This window comes from Vipera ursinii (assembly GCF_947247035.1).
Source record: "Vipera ursinii genome assembly, chromosome: 1".
Taxonomy (NCBI): domain Eukaryota; kingdom Metazoa; phylum Chordata; class Lepidosauria; order Squamata; family Viperidae; genus Vipera; species Vipera ursinii.
The window spans coordinates 186,145,545-186,167,354 of NC_139512.1; the positions used below are offsets into that span (position 1 = coordinate 186,145,545).

Sequence of the window (21,810 nt, forward strand, 5' to 3'; positions counted from 1 at the left end):
AGCCTCAGCAACCCATCCTTCTCCTTAAACAGCACTGGGGTGGCCACCTGGGATTTTGCAGCTTGGGTGAACCCCCTGGCTAGATTTTTATCGATGTAGTCTCTCAGCTCTTTCATCTCCTTTGGAGTCATCAAGTACATCTTAGGTTTGAGGAGCTTTGCCCCAGGTAAGATTTTAATTGCACAGTCTGTAGAATGGGTGGGGCAAGGTGTCGCACTCCTTCTCATTGAACACTTCTATTAAGTCCTAGTATTCTTTTGGGACAGGAGGTGCTTCTGATGTTTGTTCTGACACTACCAGGTTTTACGAGGGTCCACCTGTCAAGCTCAAATTGTTTTGCTGGTGCGAGAACTATTGCTTCTCAGCTTGCCAAACAACTTGTGGGAAGGGAGAGGGAATGGAATGCAGGCTACAAAGATAAAGAAGGCAGACCATGAGAAGGAAAATTCGCAGGTGTCTGGCCAGAACTCAAAGACACTTTCTCAGAACAATACAACTGCACCTAATTGGGCAATGTGATCTGTTCAAAGAATGTGGAGGGGGAATTCTATACTTTTACTAAAGGAGTTGGTTGGAGTTAGCCAGAGCTGGTTTTGCTTTCGTAAGTGCCAAAATGATGTCCCGGTACTCAATAAAGTTTTATATTAAAAGTGTCATGGTTCCAACAAATGAAACTCTTCAAAGAACTTCAAGGTATTGTTTACCTTAAAGAACCTTGAATAGAATAGCATAGCTTTGGCACATACATGGTTGAAGCCGAAATCTGAATTCCCCTCCTCTAAACACATAGTATCAAAGCACAGTTCACTCCCCTAATTTACAGTCATAAATCACATTCTCCAATTAGTTTTAAATGCAATTTTTCCCTCCTGTTCTACAACCAGCCATTTCGTTATTATCTCTTATTTCAAAACAGGCTTGAAAAATGCTCTACTGCTATGTTATTATGTCTAACTAATCCCCATACACATTTTTCCTCCCAGCAACCTCATCTAATTCTCACTCTAAAAGTAACACACAGGTTAAAGAGAAAATGGCTGCATCTTCATATATTGTCAAAGCAAGAACATCCAATGTTAGCAGCATTAACAAAGAGATTGGAACGTCTTGAAGATGTTTGCTTGGTTGGTTCGTCAGTCTGAACCTTGACAACTTTGTGCTGCTTAGCTATCTGCTAAGCTTTCTAAGTGTGAATTCTACAAATATAAAATTGACTATTTAGGGTACTGTATCTTCTACAAAGGGACACAGTGGCCCAGTGGGTTAGGACGCTGAGCTTGTCAATCAGAAGGTTAGCAGTTTGGTGGGTCAAATCCCGAGTGTCGCGTAACAGAGTGAGCGCCTGTTACTCATCCCAGCTTCTGCCAACCTAGCAGTTCAAAAGCACATAAAAATGCAAGTAGAAAAACAGGGACCACTATGGTGGGAAGGTAACAGCGTTCCTCTTCGGCTTTGAAATGGAGATGAGCACGCATAGCACGCATGTGCGGGGGAACCTTTACCTTTACCTATCTTCTACAAGGGCATAGAGATGGATCCCCAAAAGGTGCAAGCTGTGTTAGAGTGGACTTTGCCCCACATCAGTAAGCAACTACAAAGCTCCTTGGTGTTTGCAAACTTTTACCACCAATTCATCTCATCATTTGTCCAAATAGTACTGCCCATTACTAATCTGCTGAAAACCAAAGGGGAAGGGAAACCTAAACCTAGCCAAACCCTAGAGTGGACAATGGAGTGCCAAGTGATGTTAGAGAAGCTAAAACCCTTGTTCGCAGTTGAACCCATACTGACGCACCCAGACCCGAACACACCCTTCGTCATCCAGGTGCTGTATTGCTGCAGAAAAACAACCATGTGTTTACAATTCCAGGAAATTAACTGAAACAGAACAGAGATGGGCAGTGTGGGAAAAGGAAGCCTATGCAGTGCACTGCACACTCCTAACCAGGAGACACTTCCTAGAAGGGAATAAGACCTCTTTTGAAGTATGGACAGACCACAAAAATCTGGAGGCTTTGAAAATCCCAGGAGGCTGCCCCCAAAACAAATCTGGTGGGCTCAATTCTTCAATTTTACATTGTGGTATCTCCTGGGGGAAAGCATTTCCTAGCTGACACCCTTTCAAGGCTACCCCAATATAATAGCTCTAAAAGTAAAGAAATCAGACTGGTCGTCCCTTCCCAGAAACTAGAAGCCCTGGCAATCACTAGCGGGCAAGGAAAACTAATTCCGCAGATGCTGGATGAATTGCCTGCAGCACTGAAAACACCATTAGAGGGGGACTGCACTTTATGCGATGGTTTAGCTTGGATGGGGAGCCAAACTATACATCCCAGAAAGCCAACAAACTGTGGTCTTGCAGAGAAGCCACGACTCAAAAAAGGTGGGACACTTTGGCTTTGTGAAAACCCTACACCTCATGAAACATAAATTCTAGTGACCATCCTTAAAGAAGGAAGGATGCAGGATCCATCAGCCAGTGGCAAGATCGCAAATGGCCTGGAAGGAGATCTCCATGGATTTTACACTGGAACTATCTGACAGCTCAGGAAATACAGTAATTTGGGTAGTAATGGGCCTGTTTTCTAAACAAGTACATTTTGTACCATGTCCTAAGATTCAATCTTGTTTTTTGTTTTTTTTCCATTATCTTTCCAGGTATTGATTTTAGGTTGATTGGCAGTTTCCTCGGTCTGTTTCTTTCCTCCTTTTTTTTGAAAATGGGAACCAAATCAGCTCTTTTCCTGTCCTTGGACAGTTCTCTGATGCTCCAGGACTTTTGAAAGATATGGTACAATGGTTCTGAGATCACATCTGCCAGTTCCTTCAGAACTCTGGGATGTAATCTGTTAGGACCTGGTGATTTGAATCTGTCTAGAACTGACAGGTGTTCTCTTACCTTATTTTTGTTTATTGTAATTTGCATTCCTACCCTGTCTTTTACGTTCTGTTTTTGGTAAGTTTGGGCTATAGTTTCTTTTTGCATGAAGTCTAATGCATAGAATGAATTAAGCAGCCCTGCTTTCTCTCTACTGCCTGTTATTTCCTTGCCATATAAATTGCAGGGACCCAAAGGACTACATACTAGAGTTCTGAAGGAGCTGGCAAATGTTATCTCAGAACCATTGCATCATATCTTTCACAAATCCTGGAGCACTGGGGAAGTACCTGAGGATTGGAAAATGGCTAATGTGGTTCCCATTTTCAAGAAAGAGAAAAAAGCAGACCTAAGAAACTACAGACCAATCAGTCTAACGTCAATATCTGGGAAGATCCTAGAAAAGATAATAAAAAACAGATCTGCGAACAACTAGAAGCAAGTCATAACTAGTAGCCAGCACAGGTTTGTTAAAAAAGATCATGCCAAACCAATCTTATTTCATTCTTTGATAAAGTGACTAAACTAGTAGACTAGCGAAATGCTGTGGACATAGAATACTTAGATTTCAGTAAGGCATTTGATAAAGTAGACCACAACCTACTCCTTGACTTCACTAGAAAAAGGTAAAATAGACAACATCACCACCATGGATCTGTAGCTTGCTGGCAAACCGTGCTCAACGGGTAATCCTCAATGACACTATATCCACATGGAGAATGAGCAGGGGGTACCATAAGGTTCCATCTTAGGCCCAGTATTCTTCAATATCTTCATAAATAACTTAGATGAGGGAATTGAAGGGGAACTCATCAAATTTGCAGATGACACCAAACTGGCAGAAGTATCCAACACCTCAGAAGACAAACTAAGGATCCAAAAAGATCTTGACAAACTTGAACAATGGGCCTTATCCAACAAAAAGTGTTTCAATGTGGAGAAAAGCAAAGTCTTACATTTAGGCAGGAAAAATCAAAGGTACAAGTACAGATTAGGCAAGATCTGGCTTAAAAACAGTAACTGTGAGAGGGACCTTGGAGTCCTAGTGGATGATCACTTGACTATGAGCCAGCAGTGTGCAGCAGCAGCCAAAAAAGCTAATACAATCCTGGGTTGTATAAACAGAGGGATAGAATCAAGAACACGTGAAATATTAGTATCACTTTATAAAAACCTAGAAACACCTGGAATACTGCAGCCAATTTTGGTCACCATATCACAAAAAAGATGTTGAGTTTGGAAAAAATTCAGAAAAGAGCAACTAAAATGATCAAAGGGCTGGAGAAAAATAGCCTTTCATACCTCACATAGTCCTAATATTTTTTCCATCAGTGCCCCTATTATGCCGGTGCAAGAAACAGGCCAATGTTTTCATGCTGGAATATAATGAAGCTGTTGCCCTTTTAGGCTCAACTAATCACATATCTGATGAGGATGTATAACTGATGAAGATGTCTGACTCCAAAAACTGCCTCTGAGGAATTTCTTTTCAACCCAAAGACATGGTTTGTGAGGTTCCTACATACAACGTAAGCATCTCTACAAAACTGCCCAATGACTTTTCAATCACTGATACTTAATAATACATATTATGGCTAAGAATGTTGGCTGTACCCAGTTAAAGCAAAAAAGCCAAAGGAGTCTATTTTCTTCAAAACTATGAAGATCACCTCTTTGCATTAAGATCTATAACTTTCTTCTTTAAGAGAAATGAGAATCAAACAAAGGAAATAACAGCACCAAGGCAATGTTGTGATTTTTGTTACTGTAGAAGTCAGTACATGCATCTTGGTAACCATAAACCTGTCTAAAGCTAAATCAATTTCAAAGATGTTTTCCAGTTCCCTAACACGGTGGCTCAGTGGGTTAGGGCACTGAGCATGTCGATCAGAAGATTGGCAGTTTGGCGGGTCGAATCCCGAGTGCTGCGTAGCAGAGTGAGCGCCTGTTACTCGTCCCAGCTTCTGCCAACCTAGCAGTTCGAAAGCACGTAAAAATGCAAGTAGAAAAATAGGGACCAGTACAGTGGGAAGGTAACAGCGTTCCGTGCGCCTTTGGCGTCTAGTCATGCCAGCCACATGACCATGGAGATGTCCTCAGATAAGCGCTGGCTCTTCAGCTTTGAAACAGAGATGAGCACTGGCCCCTAGAGTTGGAAACGACTAGCATGCATGTGCGGGGGAACCTTTACCTTTTTAACATCCCTAGCCCCCTAAAATTCACTCCTTTTGCATGTCTTTCAGGTTTTTTGCTGTGTCTCTAAGTGCATTGATTTGTGCTGAATCAGGAAAGGTTCTTCTTGAGAAAGGTCTCAGCTTTGTCAGATCTCTTACTGGCTAAAACTTCACCAACAGTTTGCTACCTTTATTAATTCTTCACAATGCAAGACAAAGGTCTGTAGTCTCTTTTCCCAGTTTCTATTGTGTGCATGTCTAGAGATAACCAGAGTAGAAATCTACCGGCAATTTTTTACAGATGGATCTGGGGCATTCTCATTGGCAAGTTCTTAACTGGAACTCACGTGTGTCTGCCTCACATCATTTTAATCTTACCTGTGCAAAATACTACAGAACTTTGTGCCTGGTCAGGCTCAACTTCTTCTTTACAGTGATACTGGAGAATGGAAGAATTCCTTTTGTACCGAGAATCTTTCCTTGCAATTTGAATTCTTGCCCACATTTCTTTCTATTGTTCCTGAGACGGTAACATGCACTCTATTCTTTTAATATCCCTCATTAATAAAATTCAATTTCACCTTGAGGTAGATCCCTCCTGTCACTGCACATTTTTTTTAGTTCGTCAGAAAAGTTCATTTCTAACTGTACATTTCCCCTGCTTTCTACACCTGTGGTGATAGCTTATCTGGTAACCATAGTGAATCCCATATGACCAGTTATGTTATGGTTTCAGACTGTTTTGTGCGCATGTCTAGAAAAAGTTTCTCAGTTATTCTTGTATTGTCTTTCACTTTTGCTGTTACTGTCTGTTACGTTAGGATGTAGTCAGCTAGCTCTCTTTATAATATATATTTAGTTTTTATATTTTTGTAATTAAAAGGTATTTAGTAAGGTTATGCGTCGTGTTTTATTTCCTTCCTTCATGCACATCATGCATCCTCTGAAGCACGGTCCTTCACCCTCTACTAAGGTGATTTATACCTTGACTCTTCCTTCATGGTCAGAATTTAACTGTCATGAATTGAACTGTCATTAATTTAACTGTCATTAAGTTTTTACCAGCCACTACCAAAAGAGAAGGAAAATACTGGCTTTACCACAATGCTCTTAATAGTAATAGGTACCAGTTTGTTACCAGCTCTCTTTATTCTATAGTTTTATCTTTAGTTTTACCTTTTCTTTTTAGGCTTTTATTTCTTTTTGTATGATATTTGTGTACTTTATTACTTTTTCTTTTTTGTTTTTAACTTGCTGGTCATAAACCATATTTATTATTATTAAATAAATGAAAGTTGTCTTCACTGTGAAATAAAGTTTTATCTGTTCCAATCCTTATTTTAAAGATGATTTCAAGGAATTGCATTAATTCTTCATTATACAACAAAAATCCTACATGTCAAATACATCTTTGTACATGGGTTTCAGTTCAGTAAATTGCTTCTTTCTAGCAATTTCCCCATACACATATACTGTACATCTCAAATAATTGCCATAGCTCACAATTCTAATTTAGAAGAATTCAAAAACATTTGGGAGATTTTGTTTTAAAAGCCATTTTACTACAGTGGTTAAGGTGCATGTCTACAAACCAGATGATAGTTTCTAGTCCAGCCTTAAGCATGAAGGCCGACTGGTTGATTTTGGACCAGTCGCTCGCTCTCAGCATGATCACAGAGATGTTGTTGTGGGACAAATGGGAGGACAAAGGAGTATTAGATATGTTTTAAACTTGGATTATTTCTAAAATTAATAAAGGATATAAACCAAATAGGCCTGGGAGAGATTCAGCTGGAGCTGCAGTATTGCCAGGGCTCTGCTGAGGGCCCAGGATTGGTGTGCAGATCCAGCTGATTGGTGCTTCTGGCGGCTTGGGAGTGGCTGGCAGCTGCATGCAGTCTTCAGGTGGAGATTCAGCTGGAGCTGCAGTGTTGCTGGGGCTCTGCTGAGAGGCCTGGATTGGCGCGTGCAGCTCCAGCTGATTGGTGCTTTGGGCAGACTCTGCAATCACCGGGAGCAGCAGACAGATCTTGGGGTGAGTCAGCTGGAGTTGTCGGGGTGAGGCAGAGGCCCCAGGATTGGAGCACCAATCAGTGCTTCTAGCACACCTGGAAGAGGAGGAGGAGGAGGGGAAGATAGGAGAGGGTATAAAAGAAGGTGGTTTTGGTGAGAGAGGGAGAGGGGAAAAAAGATGGGGCAGAGAAGGGGATGGAGAGAGAGAGAGGGGGGGGGGAGAGAAGAGGCTGTGGATGGAGAACCCAACAGGCAGTAAGGAGAAAGAGAGAGGAAGAAGGGCCGACCAGCCAGCTGACCACCAAGGTAGTGGTACATATTAATAAACATGGATAAATTTGTCATACGTTCAACAGTGCAAAAGGAAAATGATTCAGCAAAGGAACTGCCACCAAAGAAATTAAAACCAGTATTTACCTTTTTTAACGGTTTGTAATGTTTTACTATAGAATAAAATACAAAAGCAAATAGTAAGACACAGTGGGGAGGAAAAAGGGAAAGAAAAATGAGGGGGAAAAGGGAAAAAGAAAAGAAAAGGCATTGACTTCCAACTGTTGCAGTAGAATGAATCATTAACATAGAATCTCAGCTTTTCCATAATAGTATAAATTAGCCATTTCCATAACAAGAAATCAATCTAATCAGTAAAACACAAAATCCCCCCCCTTTTTTTAGTAATCAAGTTTTTGACACTTTGCTAAGCACTGGTGACACTTGAATGTTGTCATGACCTAAAAGTGGTACAATTTGTGAAAAGGTTGAAAAGCTCTGTTCTAGTGGACAATTAAACATGAGACAGCCGTGTGCTAAAAGAAACCAAAAAAGCTAATACAATCCTTGGTTGTATAAACAGAGGCACAGAATCAAAATCACATGAAGTATTAGTACCGCTTTATAAATCCTTAATAAGAACACACCTGGAATACTGCAACCAATTTTGGTCACTATACAACAAATAAATGTTGAGATTTTGGTAAAAGTTCAGAAAAGAACAACTAAAATTGTCAAAGGCCTGGAGACTAAAACATATGAAGAATGGATGCAGGACTTGGATTTGGCTAAAAAAAGGAAAAGGGGAGACATGATAGCAGTATTACAGTATTTGAGGGGCTGCCAAAGCATCAGAGTGCAGAACAAGAAACAATGGTTGGAAACTGACCAAAGAGAGAAGTAACCTGGAATTAAGGAGAAACTTCTTAACAGTGAGGTCAATTAACCAGTGGAACAGCTTGTCTTCAGAAATTGTGGGTGCTTCATCACTGGAGGTTTTTAAGAAGAGACTGGATAGTCACTTGTCTGGAAAGGTAGGGCCTCCTGCTTGAGTAGGGGATTGGACTAGAAGACCTCCAAGGTCCCTTCCAGCTCTATTTTGATTGATTGATATATAGAAAATGAAGTCTGATTCAAGTCTGATTCACTTACAGGACACTAATTTATACAAGCGGATATTGGTAATTGCTTTCTGGGCCTTTCAAAATGCTGTAAAATTGAAATCAAATGCAATAATGGCACATTTAGAAATATATACAATTATTTGAATAAATATAAGAATTGGTATAGAACATTTTAATCAGGAATGCAGTATTATGTATTACTCTTAAATGAAAAGCTAATATTTCCAATAGCTGAAATTAGAAACTTATAACAGTTTATAATCTTTTATTTTGATGTAAATATTTTCCTCATTAAAATTGGGAATGTATTTATTATGTAGTTTGATGTTTACCTTTCCCTCCATTTTCTCAAGAAAGCAGTTCCAGAAAAACAAATATTTAAATCTTATTTTAAAATATGATAAACAAGAGGTTCATAGCTTGATGTTTGGTCCCATCTGCTTCAACTGGACTTAATTTGAAGTATGATTGCTGCCTCAGCATAATGAAAAGACTATAGACTAATTTAAAATTCATTCCTATGATAATAAATGTGTACATTCCACAAGGATTTCCCGTTTCTAATTTAAGGATAACATCCTTTTCACATAGCAATACCAGATATTTTGAGTTGCAATCAGGCTTCCACAATGCTGGTCTTTCTTGTTTAACAAGACAGAAAAATACCAGGTTTCCTTTGGGAAGAACTGACCACAGTAGAAAGCAAAGCACGAAAGTCATTGCTCTCGTTTCTTCCTTGAAAAGAAACAAAATGCAACAATACAACAGCTAACCACCGGAAACGCATTAATAAGGGGTGGGGGGGAGAGAGAGTTTAAAGCAAGCAGTTGGAGCTCTCTTGAGGGGATACAAAAGTTTCGCTTCTAAATCTATCTTCCTTTTTTATAGGTAATTATTCCCTTATCCGAACTCTACGGATAATTTGAGAGCATTCACAGTAAACAGATAATAGGGATTCTAAATGTGCCCCAATCACACTTGTAGATGCTTCACATTAAATGGATGCTTCTACTTCAAGTCAGAAAACATCGGAAAAGGAGTCTTTTCCTAATCCTCAACCAGCTTTCTTGTCCTCCTTGTCCTTGCAGGCTTCTTAATCCCACACTCATGAGAATTAGGCGTAGCTCCTGAAAGGACTGGAATGCGTAAGTCACTGCCGCGGGGTACGATAGCATTTATACTCATACGCATTTCCTCCATCACACTTAAAACGTTGCGTCTACCTTCAACCTGCCCGCCCCGAACTGATCTTTTCCTCATTCCAGGGAGTTTTACATTGCCCTTATATTATGGGACCAACGCGGAAGAAGTGTATTATTAAAGCACAGAAATTCGAAGCTTTCTTACCTTTCTCCCTATAGTTCTTTTCCCTCTGTCCACGCCAGGACAACTTTAACAAGGTAGCAGCCCCAATTACCTCCGTGACCGCAAACAGCGGGTTTCGCGGCCTCTCCCTTTCGTCGGTTACAGTGGAAGCGAATCCAGCTACATTAGGAGGCAAGGCCCTCTTGGAAACTGGCGAGCGGTCGGCGTCTGCCCAGCGACTTCACTGATGTCATTGGGGGAAAGCGCGGGAGGGAGGGCCGTCAAAGTGGTTACAGAAAAGGAAGGGGCGGAGGGAAGCCGAGAAGGGGCTGTGAGGGTTCATTTGAATGAGTACAGACTATAAACGAAGCTTTGATTAGTTCCCCTATCAGGCATGTTTTACAGTACTTTCCAGAATATGAGAACGGGAAATTATTTCCTATTTTTATCCTGATTTACATCATCCTATCTCTATATTGCTTATCTCCTTGCTTTAGACCAGGGGTAGGCAACCTCGGCTCTTTTATGACTCATGGACTTCAACTCCCAGAATTCCTGAGTCACCTATGCTTTAGACCCTGGATGGGACCTGGGAAAACATAGTTATGAGGGCTTGCAAAGTTTGCGTTATCTGAATCAAATACCCCTACATAGCCTCTTTCTTCCTTTTCTTTCTCTCTTATGGAGAGGAAAGTTTCCTTTGTATCTACCTCTGGTTAAACAAATAGGTTTACATAAAAGTGAGATTTCTGCTTTCTCTGAAAAATATGTTTTTTAAATGTAAGTAGGAGAACAGATTTGGCTCAATTGAATTTTATAATCTTGGTCTGCTGAGGAGATCCAGTTAATTTCTCCCCTTTTAGCCTAGTGTTTACAGCCACAGCTTTTGAGGGGTTCAAAGCAGGTATCAGCTACCTTCTTCTGGTTGAGCTCCTGTTACCAGTCTTAGGAATGAGGCTTGTGTGTAGTATTGCTTTCCCTCTGACCAAACCATACTCCCATCTGTCTGGCAGCTGGTTTTTATCTGCTGTTGGCCAAAGCTCGCTCTGTTTTGCTGATTACAAATTGCTTCTCTCCTTACTAACTTTTGCCTCCTGTTTTGGTGGGGTTTTGATGTGTGTGTGTGTGTGTGTATAGCCTTAGTGTTACCCAACCTAGTGTGAAAAATTCTGGATTTCATAAACATAATCATAATGGTAAAGTTGGAAGGGACCTTGGAGGTCATCTAGTCCAACCCCTATCCTAGGTCCTTGGTAAGGACTCGATAGGTAGACAAAAATGCCAAATCCAGTCTGAACATCTGGCTGACTATGTGATTAATAACAACAACAACAACAACAACAACAACAACAACAACAATAATAATAATAATAATAATAATAATAATGATAATGTTTGGAACAGACATTGGAGGTCATCTAGTCCAATCCCCTGCTCAGGCAGAAAATGCTATACCATTTCAGACAAATGGCTGTCCAGTCTCTTCTTAAAAACTCCCAGTGCTGGAGCATTTACAGCTTCTGGAGGCAGGTTGTTCCACTGATTAATTGTTCTGTCAGGAAGTTTCTCCTTATTTCTAGGTTGCTCTCTCCTTGATTAGTTTCCATCCGTTGCTTCTTGTCCTGCCTTTGGGCACTTTGGAGAATAGCTTGACTCCCTCCTCTTTGTGGCAGCCCCTGAGATATTGGAACACTGCTATCATGTCACCCCTAGTTCTTCTCTTCATTAAATACCCAATTCCAGCAACCATTCCTTATACGCTTTAGCCTCCAGTCCCCTAATCATCTTTTTTTGCTCTTCTCTGTACTCTTTCCAGAGTCTCAACATATTTTTTTTACATCGTGGTGACCAAAACCGGATGCAGTATTCCAAGTGTGGCCTTACCAAGGCATTGTAAAGTGGTATTAATATTTCATGTGATCTTCATTCTATCCCTCTGTTAATGCAGCCTACCACTGTATTGGCTTTTTTGGCAACTGCAGCACACTGCTGGCTCGTATCTAAGTGATTATTCACTAAGACTCCGAAATCCCTCTCATAGTTGCTACTATTGAGGAAGGAACCACGTGTACTATGCCTATACATTTGGTTTTTCTTGCCTAAATGTAGAACTTTACTTTTTTCACCATTGAATTTCATTTTGTTAGATAGCGCCCAGTGTTCCAGTTTGTTCAGATCCTTCTGTATCTTAAGCCTGTCTTCTGGAGTATTGGCTATTCCTGCCAACTTGGTGTTGTCTGCAAATTTGATGAGTTCCCCATCTATCCCCTCATCCAAATCATTGATGAAGATGTTGAAGAGCACTGGGCCCAGAACAGAGCCCTGGGGCACCTCACTACACACTCCATGTAGTGGACCACACGCTGAGTATGGCCAGTCAGCCAGCTACGAATCCATCTGGTAGTGATGCTGTCTAACCCACATTTTTCTATCTTTTCAAGTAGTAGTTTGGGATCTACTTTATCAAATGCCTTACTCAGTGCTTTTTTTCTAAAAGAAAAAGGTGCCGGAACTCTCATATGTCATACAACCCATCTTGCCTATATAAAGGTTCCATCCAAAAAAGGTGCCAGAACTCCGTTCTGAGCGTTCTATGAGAAAAAAAGCCCTGGCCTTACTGAAGTCCAAGTAAATTATATTCACAGCATTCCTCTGATCCACTAATTTTGTCACTTGGTCAAAGAATGCAATAAGATTTGTCTGGCATGATCTGTTTTTGACAAACCCATGTTGGCTTTTAGTGATAACTTTGTTCGCATCAGGGTGTTCGCTGATTTGTTGTTTGATTATCTTTTCCAGAATCTTCCCAGGTATTGAGGTCAGGGTGATAGGTCTGTAATTTCCTGGATCCATTTCTTTTTCCTTTTTTGAAGATGGGAACTACATCAGCTCTTTTCCAGTCTTCTGGTAGTTCCCCAGTGCTCCAGGATCTTTGAAAGATATAGTTCAGTGATTCTGAGATCACATCTGCCAGTTCCTTGAGAACCTTGGGGTGTAATTCATCTGGTCCTGGTGATTTGAACTTGTCTAGGCTGGACAGGTGGCACTTACCATTTTCTTGCCTATTGTAAGGTTTTACACTTAGCCTCACAATTGCCCCAGCATTACTCAGGAATTTAAAAGAGCCAAAAGTAACTCCTGAGCTGAGGTTTCAGCAAGCAAACAACTTTTATTTTGATCAAAATAGAGTTGGGTGGCCACATCTCTCTTTGTGGCTGGTAGAGAGATGTAGGCAACAACCAGGAAAGATGTCTTCCACCTTTTATACCTTTCCAGAACAAAGATCTGGTCTTGGTACTAGCAACCAAAAGGTAGAGAAAAATAATTCCTAGATGATGACTCATACACAACAACCCAGGCTCCACCATAACTCCTTTCCCCCTCCCCTCACCATGCTCTTTTCATGTAAGCAATCCCTTGTACCTAAAGCATGAATCATTTTCTTTTATATAACTATTTTCCCAATATAAAGCAGCTACAAAGCTGCTTGCACATAAACAAAGATGATTACAAAGTATCACTACTAATATCAATATTACTAACATCAACCTTAAGCATAATAAAATCCCCTCATCCCTCCCGAATAGGCTTAGGGACACTTGAAGGTAAAGGTTTCAAAATCATTGCTTTAGCTGGTTTATCATTATAGATAGGAGTGGCAGCAAAAGTTGGTCCAGATAGAGTAGATCTAACAATTCTCTAAAAGGCTCAGTGGGTTAGGATGCTGAGCTTGTCGATCAGAAGGTTGGCAGTTTGGCGGGTCGAATCCCGAGTGCCGCGTAGCAGAGTGAGCACCTGTTACTCGTCCCAGCTTCTGCCAACCTAGCAGTTCGAAAGCACGTAAAAATGCAAGTAGAAAAATAGGGACCACTACGGTGGGAAGGTAACAGCGTTCCATGCGCCTTTGGCGTCTAGTCATGCTGGCCACATGACCATGGAGATGTCCTTGGACAAGCGCTGGCTCTTCGGCTTTGAAACGGAGATGAGCACCGGCCCCTAGAGTCGGAAACAACTAGCACGCATGTGCGGGGGAAACTTTACCTTTAACAATTCTCTAAATAAATGGGATAAGGCATGATAAACACAACAACCCTCCTAAGGCCAAAACCACAATGAACAATATCCTTTTCCAATTATCCAAGATTCCCAAAAACCATCCTCCAATGTCCAGTGCTCCTGTCCATGTCTGGACAGGGACATGAGTCAACTTTCGCATTTTGTCAGTGACTTCTTTGACATATTCCTTATATGTAATGTTGGACTGGGGTCTAATAATACAGTTTAGGGCCACAATGATGAAATAGAGGGCCCATTTGGTTGGACAGTCCTTTTCTTTCCAAGTCAAATGAAAATAAGAAGTGATGTTCTCTCAAGCTTCACATTTAAAAATGAAACAATTCTTTGGGGCCAGATCAATAAAAAATGTCTTTGATACTGAGGGAATCTCAGTATTCGGGAGAAGGGCGGTATATAAATAAAATTATTATTATTATTATTATTATTATTATTATTATTATTATTATTATTATTGTTGTTGTTGTTGTTGTTGTTATTGTTATTATTGTTATTATTGTTATTATTATTATTATTAAGTGTGGTTTCCAGTTCAGGAAGATCAACTTGTATCCATATTTGTATTTGGTTCAATTGATAGCAAGTTCAAATGATGCTGAAAAATCCATTGGTCTGGTTATCTTGAAGCACATCCTCTGATTATGCCAGGTTGGGTAGGATGTGCAAACATAGTTGGCATGTAATGAGTAGTCCTGTCTTCACACTTAGTCCATTTAGCTTGATTATAGTCAATAGCTTTACATGCATTAAAAAAAACATTCTGGCACTTGTCCTAAGTCTGGTGTTATTCTTCCCCAAAAGGTAATGTCTGTATGTTCCTCCATATGTCCAGATTTAAAATTGTTGGTAAAGCTGCACTGTATTGACCAGAGCATAACAAATGACCCTGTTGCCCCTTTGCAAGTGGAATAGTAGTCTTGTTATAAACATAACTCCCTTTTCTTCCATAAAATATTGGGACCATGGTCCTTCCTTCTGCCACAGAAGGTATGAGGGAAACAACAGTAGCAGAAAAATATTGCAATACATAGTCCAGGTTCCAGGAACACGATTTCCAGGGTAGTCCAGTCCATTGATGTTTTTCTCGTACTTGAATGGAAACAGTTCAACAGGCGAGGCAGGTTGAAATTTCATTTGCAGGCCATCCAGCTGCAGAGCTTGTCACTGGAGAGGGAATGATGGGACTTCCAATGGACTCACGCCTTGATTCCTTAAATCAGGAGGACTTGGCATGGTTGAGGCCACTCAGGACTGGTATTTCTAGGTGACAGTTCTTTTCAACTGAACCCACTCTCCAGGAACAATAATGGGCAGAGACAGGTAGTAGGGCAGCCTGGGCCTATACTGAAGATAGAAGACAAAACCTGTGCCAGATTAAATATTGAGTAACTTTATACTCTTCCTCATTGACATTCTTGAACCTTCATGTAACAAAAACCTCCCATACATCATTTGAAAGGGACAAAGACAGCTTTCCAATTGAGGCCTATATTGAAATGGCCTCACCGCCAAATTTTGTAAAGCTTTTTATTTACTTGTATTTATCACAAATTTGTTTAAGTAAAATATAAATACAACCATACTTTTTTCATAGTTGCGTCACAGTTTCTATTGTAGGAATGAGAGAAACGATGAACGAAGAATGGAATGACAAATACCATACAGATATTTCCACTTATTCAACACAATTTGAAATTGACAGTCTTCATGGAAAAAATCCCAGAAGTTTCTGATAAAGCAAACCAGTCTTTCATTTATTACACATCCTATGAGGTGTTGAGTGTTCATTGCTTAATATCATTAGCATTTATCCTTTGCTACCTGCTGTTAGTGGCTGCTTCTGTGTTCTAGCTATTGGTTTTTTTTTCCTTTCTGTCTTTCAACATCCGTCTCCCATCATGCAACATTCACCTCTCACCTTCTTCTACTTCCCATGTTTCTCTCTCTCCATATTTCTATAGTACGTTCTTGTTCCTTCAACATTCTAAGGCTTGTATTAAGGCATACAATTCACACATTGGAGCTGACCCCATTAGTGACAGTCTCCCTACTTCCAACAATTTTAATGCATGCAATTCACAAGTCTGTGCAAACCAACTTAAAAACAATTTTCCTGTTTCTCCCTTCTATTATCCATTAATTCACTGCTCTTCTGCCACTCTGGCCTAACCTCTGTCTTTTCATCTTCCACAAGTACATCTTCTATCAACCTAACATAAGCCAACTGTGTCCCTTTATTATTAATCCTCTCCATTTCTCTTCTCCAAAGTATTCAGGACTCCATAAGCATACTTGGAGTCAGTGTATATTCTCCTTCTCCCTTATTAACAACCTCAGAGCCTGCAGTAAGGCACAAAATCCACAGGTTAGTGCTGACTAAGGGAGGGAAATTCTCCCAGCTTCCACTCACATTTTTTTTCTTCCCATCTACTATCGCACCTTCATTATATCCCTCTTTTTTTTCTCTTTCCCAACTACTTTGCTATGAACAAGTGGTTACCTCCTTTTGTCTTTCTGATTTGAAATTACCCACACTGAACACCAAGACTTCTCAAATGTCATCTTTAGACAAAAATGCCACTGGCTGTCTCTTTTCCTAACAGTTTTGCATACAAATCATTAGTCAAAACTGTTCCAGATAGAGCACAGCAGCAATCAACTCAGGTGGGTTTAGTTGTTATCAGATAATTTGGGCTTTCAGGGTCCTCAGACATGGATCCACTGGCAAAGATGAAGCATAGGAGTCTTCTAGGTCAAATGCCCAGGAGCGCTCTAAGACTCACGCTTCAGTTGCTGTCGGTTTCCTCCCACTGAGAAATGAAGGCTCTTTGGGACTATAACAGGGGTCTCCAGATGTGGTGGTGGTGAGCCTTTGAAGCTTGCCCCCACATTTGGGTGCCAGGATGTAAGGTTTTAGCTTCACAATTGCCTCAGCATTACTCAGGAATTTAAAAGAGCCAAAAGTAACTCCTGAGCTGAGGTTTCAGCAAGCAAACAACTTTTATTTTGATCAAAATAGAGTTGGGTGGCCACATCTCTCTTTGTGGCTGGTAGAGAGATGTAGGCAACAACCAGGAAAGATGTCTTCCACCTTTTATACCTTTCCAGAACAAAGAGATCTGGTCTTGGTACTAGGAACCAAAAGGTAGAGAAAAATAATTCCTAGATGATGACTCATACACAACAACCCAGGCTCTACCATAACTCCTTTCCCCCCTCCCCTCACCATGCTCTTTTCATGTAAGCAATCCCTTGTACCTAAAGCATGAAACATTTGCTTTTATATAACTATTTTCCCAATATAAAGCAGCTACAAAGCTGCTTGCACATAAACAAAGATGATTACAAAGTATCACTACTAATATCAATATTACTAACATCAACCTTAAGCAAAATAAAATCCCTTCACTATCTTATCTTGTGTTTCTATTCTGTTTTTTATGGCACTATTTTTGATAGGTTGGTCTGTTTTTTTCCTTTGTGTAAGAACAGATGCAAAAAATGAGTTAAATAGTTCTGCTTTCTCCCTGTTGCTTGTCACCTTCTTGCCACTTTCACCCACTAATGGACCAATCATTTCCTTTACTGTTGTTTTGTTGTTTACATGTTGAAAGAAGCTTTTTTTTGTTATTTTTGACTTTGGTCGCAAGCCTTAGTTCATTTTGACCCTTAGCTTTCCTCACTACATCTTTGCAGGCTCGGGCTATTTGCTGATATTCTGACTTAGTTATGTGCCCCCTACTTCCACTTTCTATACCTGTCCTTTTTATCTTTCAATTTATCAGAGAGTTCTTTAAGCAGCCATGCTGGTTTCTTTTGAGAACTGTTATTTTTCCTCTTTGTTGGTATTATGCTAGACTGGGCTTTTATTATCTCATTTTTCAAATTTTCCAAAGCTTCTTGAGTTCTTTTCCCCTTGAGGATTCTCATCCATGGAATCCTACCCAAGCTCTCTCTAAGTTTATTGAAATTAGCTTTGTTAAAGTCCAAGACTCTAGTTTGACTGTATTCTATTGCTTGTGCATCCATAATGTTGAATTCCAATATTGCATGATCACTTCCTCCCAAGGTTCCTGTGGCTTCAACACCTTCTATCATTTCATCTCTGTTAGTGAGTAGATCCAAACTGGCTAATCTCCTAGTTCCCTTCTCTACTCTTTGGGTGACAAAGTTGTCTGCTAGGTTTTTCTGGAATCTGTTTGATCTTCCACTTGATGCAGATTTTATCTCCCAGTTGATGTCAGGGTAGTTAAAGTCCCCCATTACTATTGTGATGTGCTTCCTACATACCTTGGTTAGCTGACTAGCAAAAAGTTCATCTATTTCCTCTGGTTGGATGGCCTATACACCTATGGCAATGACATTTTTTCTCCCTTTTATATTGACCCAAATGCATTCAAGTTTATAGTTTTCATCATTGATGTGCTCTATTTCTGTAGAGATGTAGTTATTTCTTATATAGAGAGCAACTCCACCTCCTCTTCTATTTGGTCTGTTTCTTTTGAATAATTTAAATCCCTCTAGCTGTGTATTCCATTTGTGGATTTCATCCCACTATGTTTCCGTGATGGTGACAATATCATATCTGCCCTCATTAACCTGAATTTAGTTCACCCTGTTTATTGCTCATAATCTGTGCATTGGTGTATAGACATTTGAGTCCTTTATGACTGACCCTGTGTTTACTTTCTACATGACCTGTGTGGTGCCTGAGTTCCCCTAGTGTCTTACCTGTTTGGTTAATGCACTTTGTGTGGCACTTGCTATTAGAAGCTTGATTTTGCTTGACAGCAAGGTTGATATTCTTGTCCACACACACATCTATGTTACATGCACTGATAGCCCTACAGTTTTTAGATTGCCGGGGACAGGGATGTTCTGTATCAATTAACTCACTGTCCCCACTGTTTAGTTTAAATATTCCTCCAGAAAGTCTATGAATTTATAACCAAGCAACTCCGTCCCTTTCTTTGATGGATGCAAACCATCTCTTTTGTACATTTTTTCATTGGACCAGCTATAGACATCATGACTAATATATCCAAAGCCTTGCCCTTTACACCACTCCTTTAGCCATATATTGAATTGTACTATATGCTGGCCTTTTCCATTTTGCTCCTTATACACTGGTAAAACCTCTGAAAAAGTAAGCCTACAGTCTATTCTACTAAGTTCCTGCCCCAAGCTCTGGAAATCATTCTGCACAGAGAGTACATCTTTTGGGGACAGGTTGTTGGTGCCCAGATGTACAATAGCCTCCACATCACAGTCCTTGCTGGCATTCTTGATTATTTTAGAATTACGCTTCTTGTCCCTACCGGCAGTAGCACCTGGAAGACACCTGACCTCTTTCAAAACCTCTCTGTCCTTCCCTAAACTTACATCCCTTACATCTCAGAAGGTGGCTTCTCTTTTTGGATGCCTTTCTCTTCTTGCATGACTGATGTGTAATACCTGATTTGCACTTCTCCCTGTAGAAAACAAGTTCTTCATCTTGGACCACAATCCCCTGCTTATTTGAGTTATCATCACAAATACTTTTACCAGTCTCCTTAATGTACCTATTAAGGTCAGCAAGGGCACTGTATCTGCTGTACAGGGACACAGAAAAAGCTTTATGTTTATGGTTCACAGCTCTCACCCTGCCAGATCCCATGGTTGTCCACACTGCTCTTGTCCTGCAGGATCTTTGTGGTAGAGGGGGCAGATAGCATGGAGACTCAATAGAGTAGAAGGGCTGAACTGGACACCTAATTTCTGCCTAAAGAGCATGGATTACAGACCCTAGATAAATAATCTGTCCTTGTAGACTAGTGATTTGTTTACAGATAGGACAGTTTCCAAGTTTGAAAAGGGTACTGCGAAAGACAGCTGCAAAACAAGTATTGCACTTAACTAAGCCTGACATCGTTAGATAGAAGGATGTACCACTGCTGTTTATGATTATTAGTTACAGTATATAATTCACACGCCTAACGGTGCCCAGGCTGCTACTTTGGTGAGTGCCATGCTGCTCCTCACTGTTGAACTAGTTTTGTGTCCTCTTCCTTCTGCCACATCTCTGGCCTATCCCTTGCCTAGAATATGATTCCCCTTTTCAGCTTCCACACACAATCTTATACTAGGTGTGGTTATAAAAAGGGAGCTGCTGAATCACTTTTCAATCACTATATGACAACATATCAGGGAGATGTGGGAGAAGTAGAGGATGCAGCATATTGAGCTATCCTGTTTGGCAACAGTAATGTGACAGAAATTAGATGAATTTTCACTTGGGGGAAAGGTGTGAACAGCAGTTAAAGTGTTTAATTCATAGAATCAGAATCATAAGGTTGAAAGGGACCTTGGAAGTTGCTTTAGCTAAGAAGCAGGCGAGACAGCGAGTTAAACGGCTTAACTTTTTATTCCGAACCAGGCAAACAACAGAAGAACATGACATCTATTTATACTGGCAGCTGTCAACAGTTTAACCAATCAGGGGTGAGCCAGTTCCCGCGCCGTTCGTTTCCGCCAATCGGAGCCGGCAGGTTTTGACAGCTCGGAGCTGTCAGCGGTAGCGCGTGTCGAGCTGTCAGTCGGTTGGCGCCTGCGTAGTTCTGCCCGGCAGCTTTTGACAGCTGTCAAAAGCTGCCGCGGCTTTTACCTCAGCCCTGTTAATCTCTATTATAACACAATGTGTGAATATATAACAATAATAAGTAAATACACAACACCCCTTACCCCTCCCTCTGATTGAGTTGATGTTTCCCCAACTGTTTCTTTTTTGGGCTTCCCCATTCGAAGTCTTTTAAGTAGGCGGGAGGTCTTTTTATTCTTTCGGAGCGCCGGGGGGTTGTCTCGGTCGGTTGTTCCCTTTCCCCAGGCGATTCTAGGTCTGGCTCAGGGGGCAGGGGGCATGGCTCCGAGGGTTCAGCGTCGTTTGGAGCAGGGTGTTGAAGTGTTACATTAAGATCGGGGGGGATTTTGGCGTGCAAGTATTTGCGGCGGTGCTTCTGTCAGCATTTCGTCGTTCCCCCTCTCCCCTATGTTTTGAGGACTGCGACGCCGAAGTTGGTCGATGTGTCTGCGGATATGGGTATTATGTCCAATGTCTATGATGTATGATAGGGGGCCCATTTGTTCAATGACCACCCCTTGTGTCCATTTGTTGCCCCCCCCCGTAGTTCCTTGCCCAGACAGCTTGCCCTGTGCTGAGAGTTCTATGTTGGAGGGGTAGTTCTGGGTCTGGAGGGGATCTGTCAGGATGTAGACGGTCTAGTCTGGTAGTTAATCTTTTGCCCCAGCGGAGCTCTGCTGGAGACTTTCCAGTAGTTGTGCATGGGGTGGTGTGTTGTGATAAAAGGAATTGAGCCAGTCTTCGGTGCCAGTTGCCGGAGATGATTTTCCACACTGCCTCTTTGGTTGATTTCACCATCACCTCTGCCAAGCCGTTCGTGGATGGGTGAAATGGAGCCGTGGTGGTGTGCCTAATAGAGTTCGCCGTTGTGAAACTCTGGAATTCGTAGGAAGTAAATTGGGGGCCGTTATCGGAAACTATAACATCTGGAAGCCCATGTGTTGCGAACAACCCCCTTAAAACTTGTATTGTGGCTGGGGGGCGGAGCCAACTGTCAGAGCGGGCGGCTGTGTGAACGGAGCTCTCTCCTCGCACAACCTCTCACCCAGTGTTCGCGGGGGCTTTTCGGAGCTTCAGGAGGTCCTGTAGGGACATCCGAAGTTGCAGGCAGCCCGGAGAACCTTCATGAGCGGCAGTTCGTGTTGAAGATCCGGAGAAAGTCTGATGCGAGCGAACCGGGGAGAAGGAGGCCAGTAATGGCCGACATGAAGATCTGACAGAGGGACGGAGCTAGCACGTAAGCAGCGGGACAACGGTAGAGTGGAGCTGACGGAGAGTGTATCCGAATATTAAATAGGAAGCGCTTGTGAAAGAGGTACTGGTTCGAAGTGGGAGCCTCACGGAGAGGGAATAAGC

The 21,810-nt window shown here is 41.3% G+C and overlaps 1 protein-coding gene across 1 annotated transcript in view; it reads right to left on the reverse strand.

Moving 5' to 3' along the window:
- SH3BP4 (SH3 domain binding protein 4) overlaps window positions 1–9,955 on the reverse strand; it is an 80,692-nt gene extending 70,737 nt beyond the window's left edge. Inside the window, exons 1-2 of the mRNA XM_083350774.1 lie at window positions 9,807–9,955; window positions 7,483–7,508 (exon numbers count right to left, since the gene is read on the reverse strand). The gene's annotated coding sequence lies outside the window, so the exon portion shown is untranslated. The remainder of the gene's footprint in view (window positions 1–7,482; window positions 7,509–9,806) is intronic.
- Between the last annotated feature and the right edge of the window lie 11,855 nt (window positions 9,956–21,810).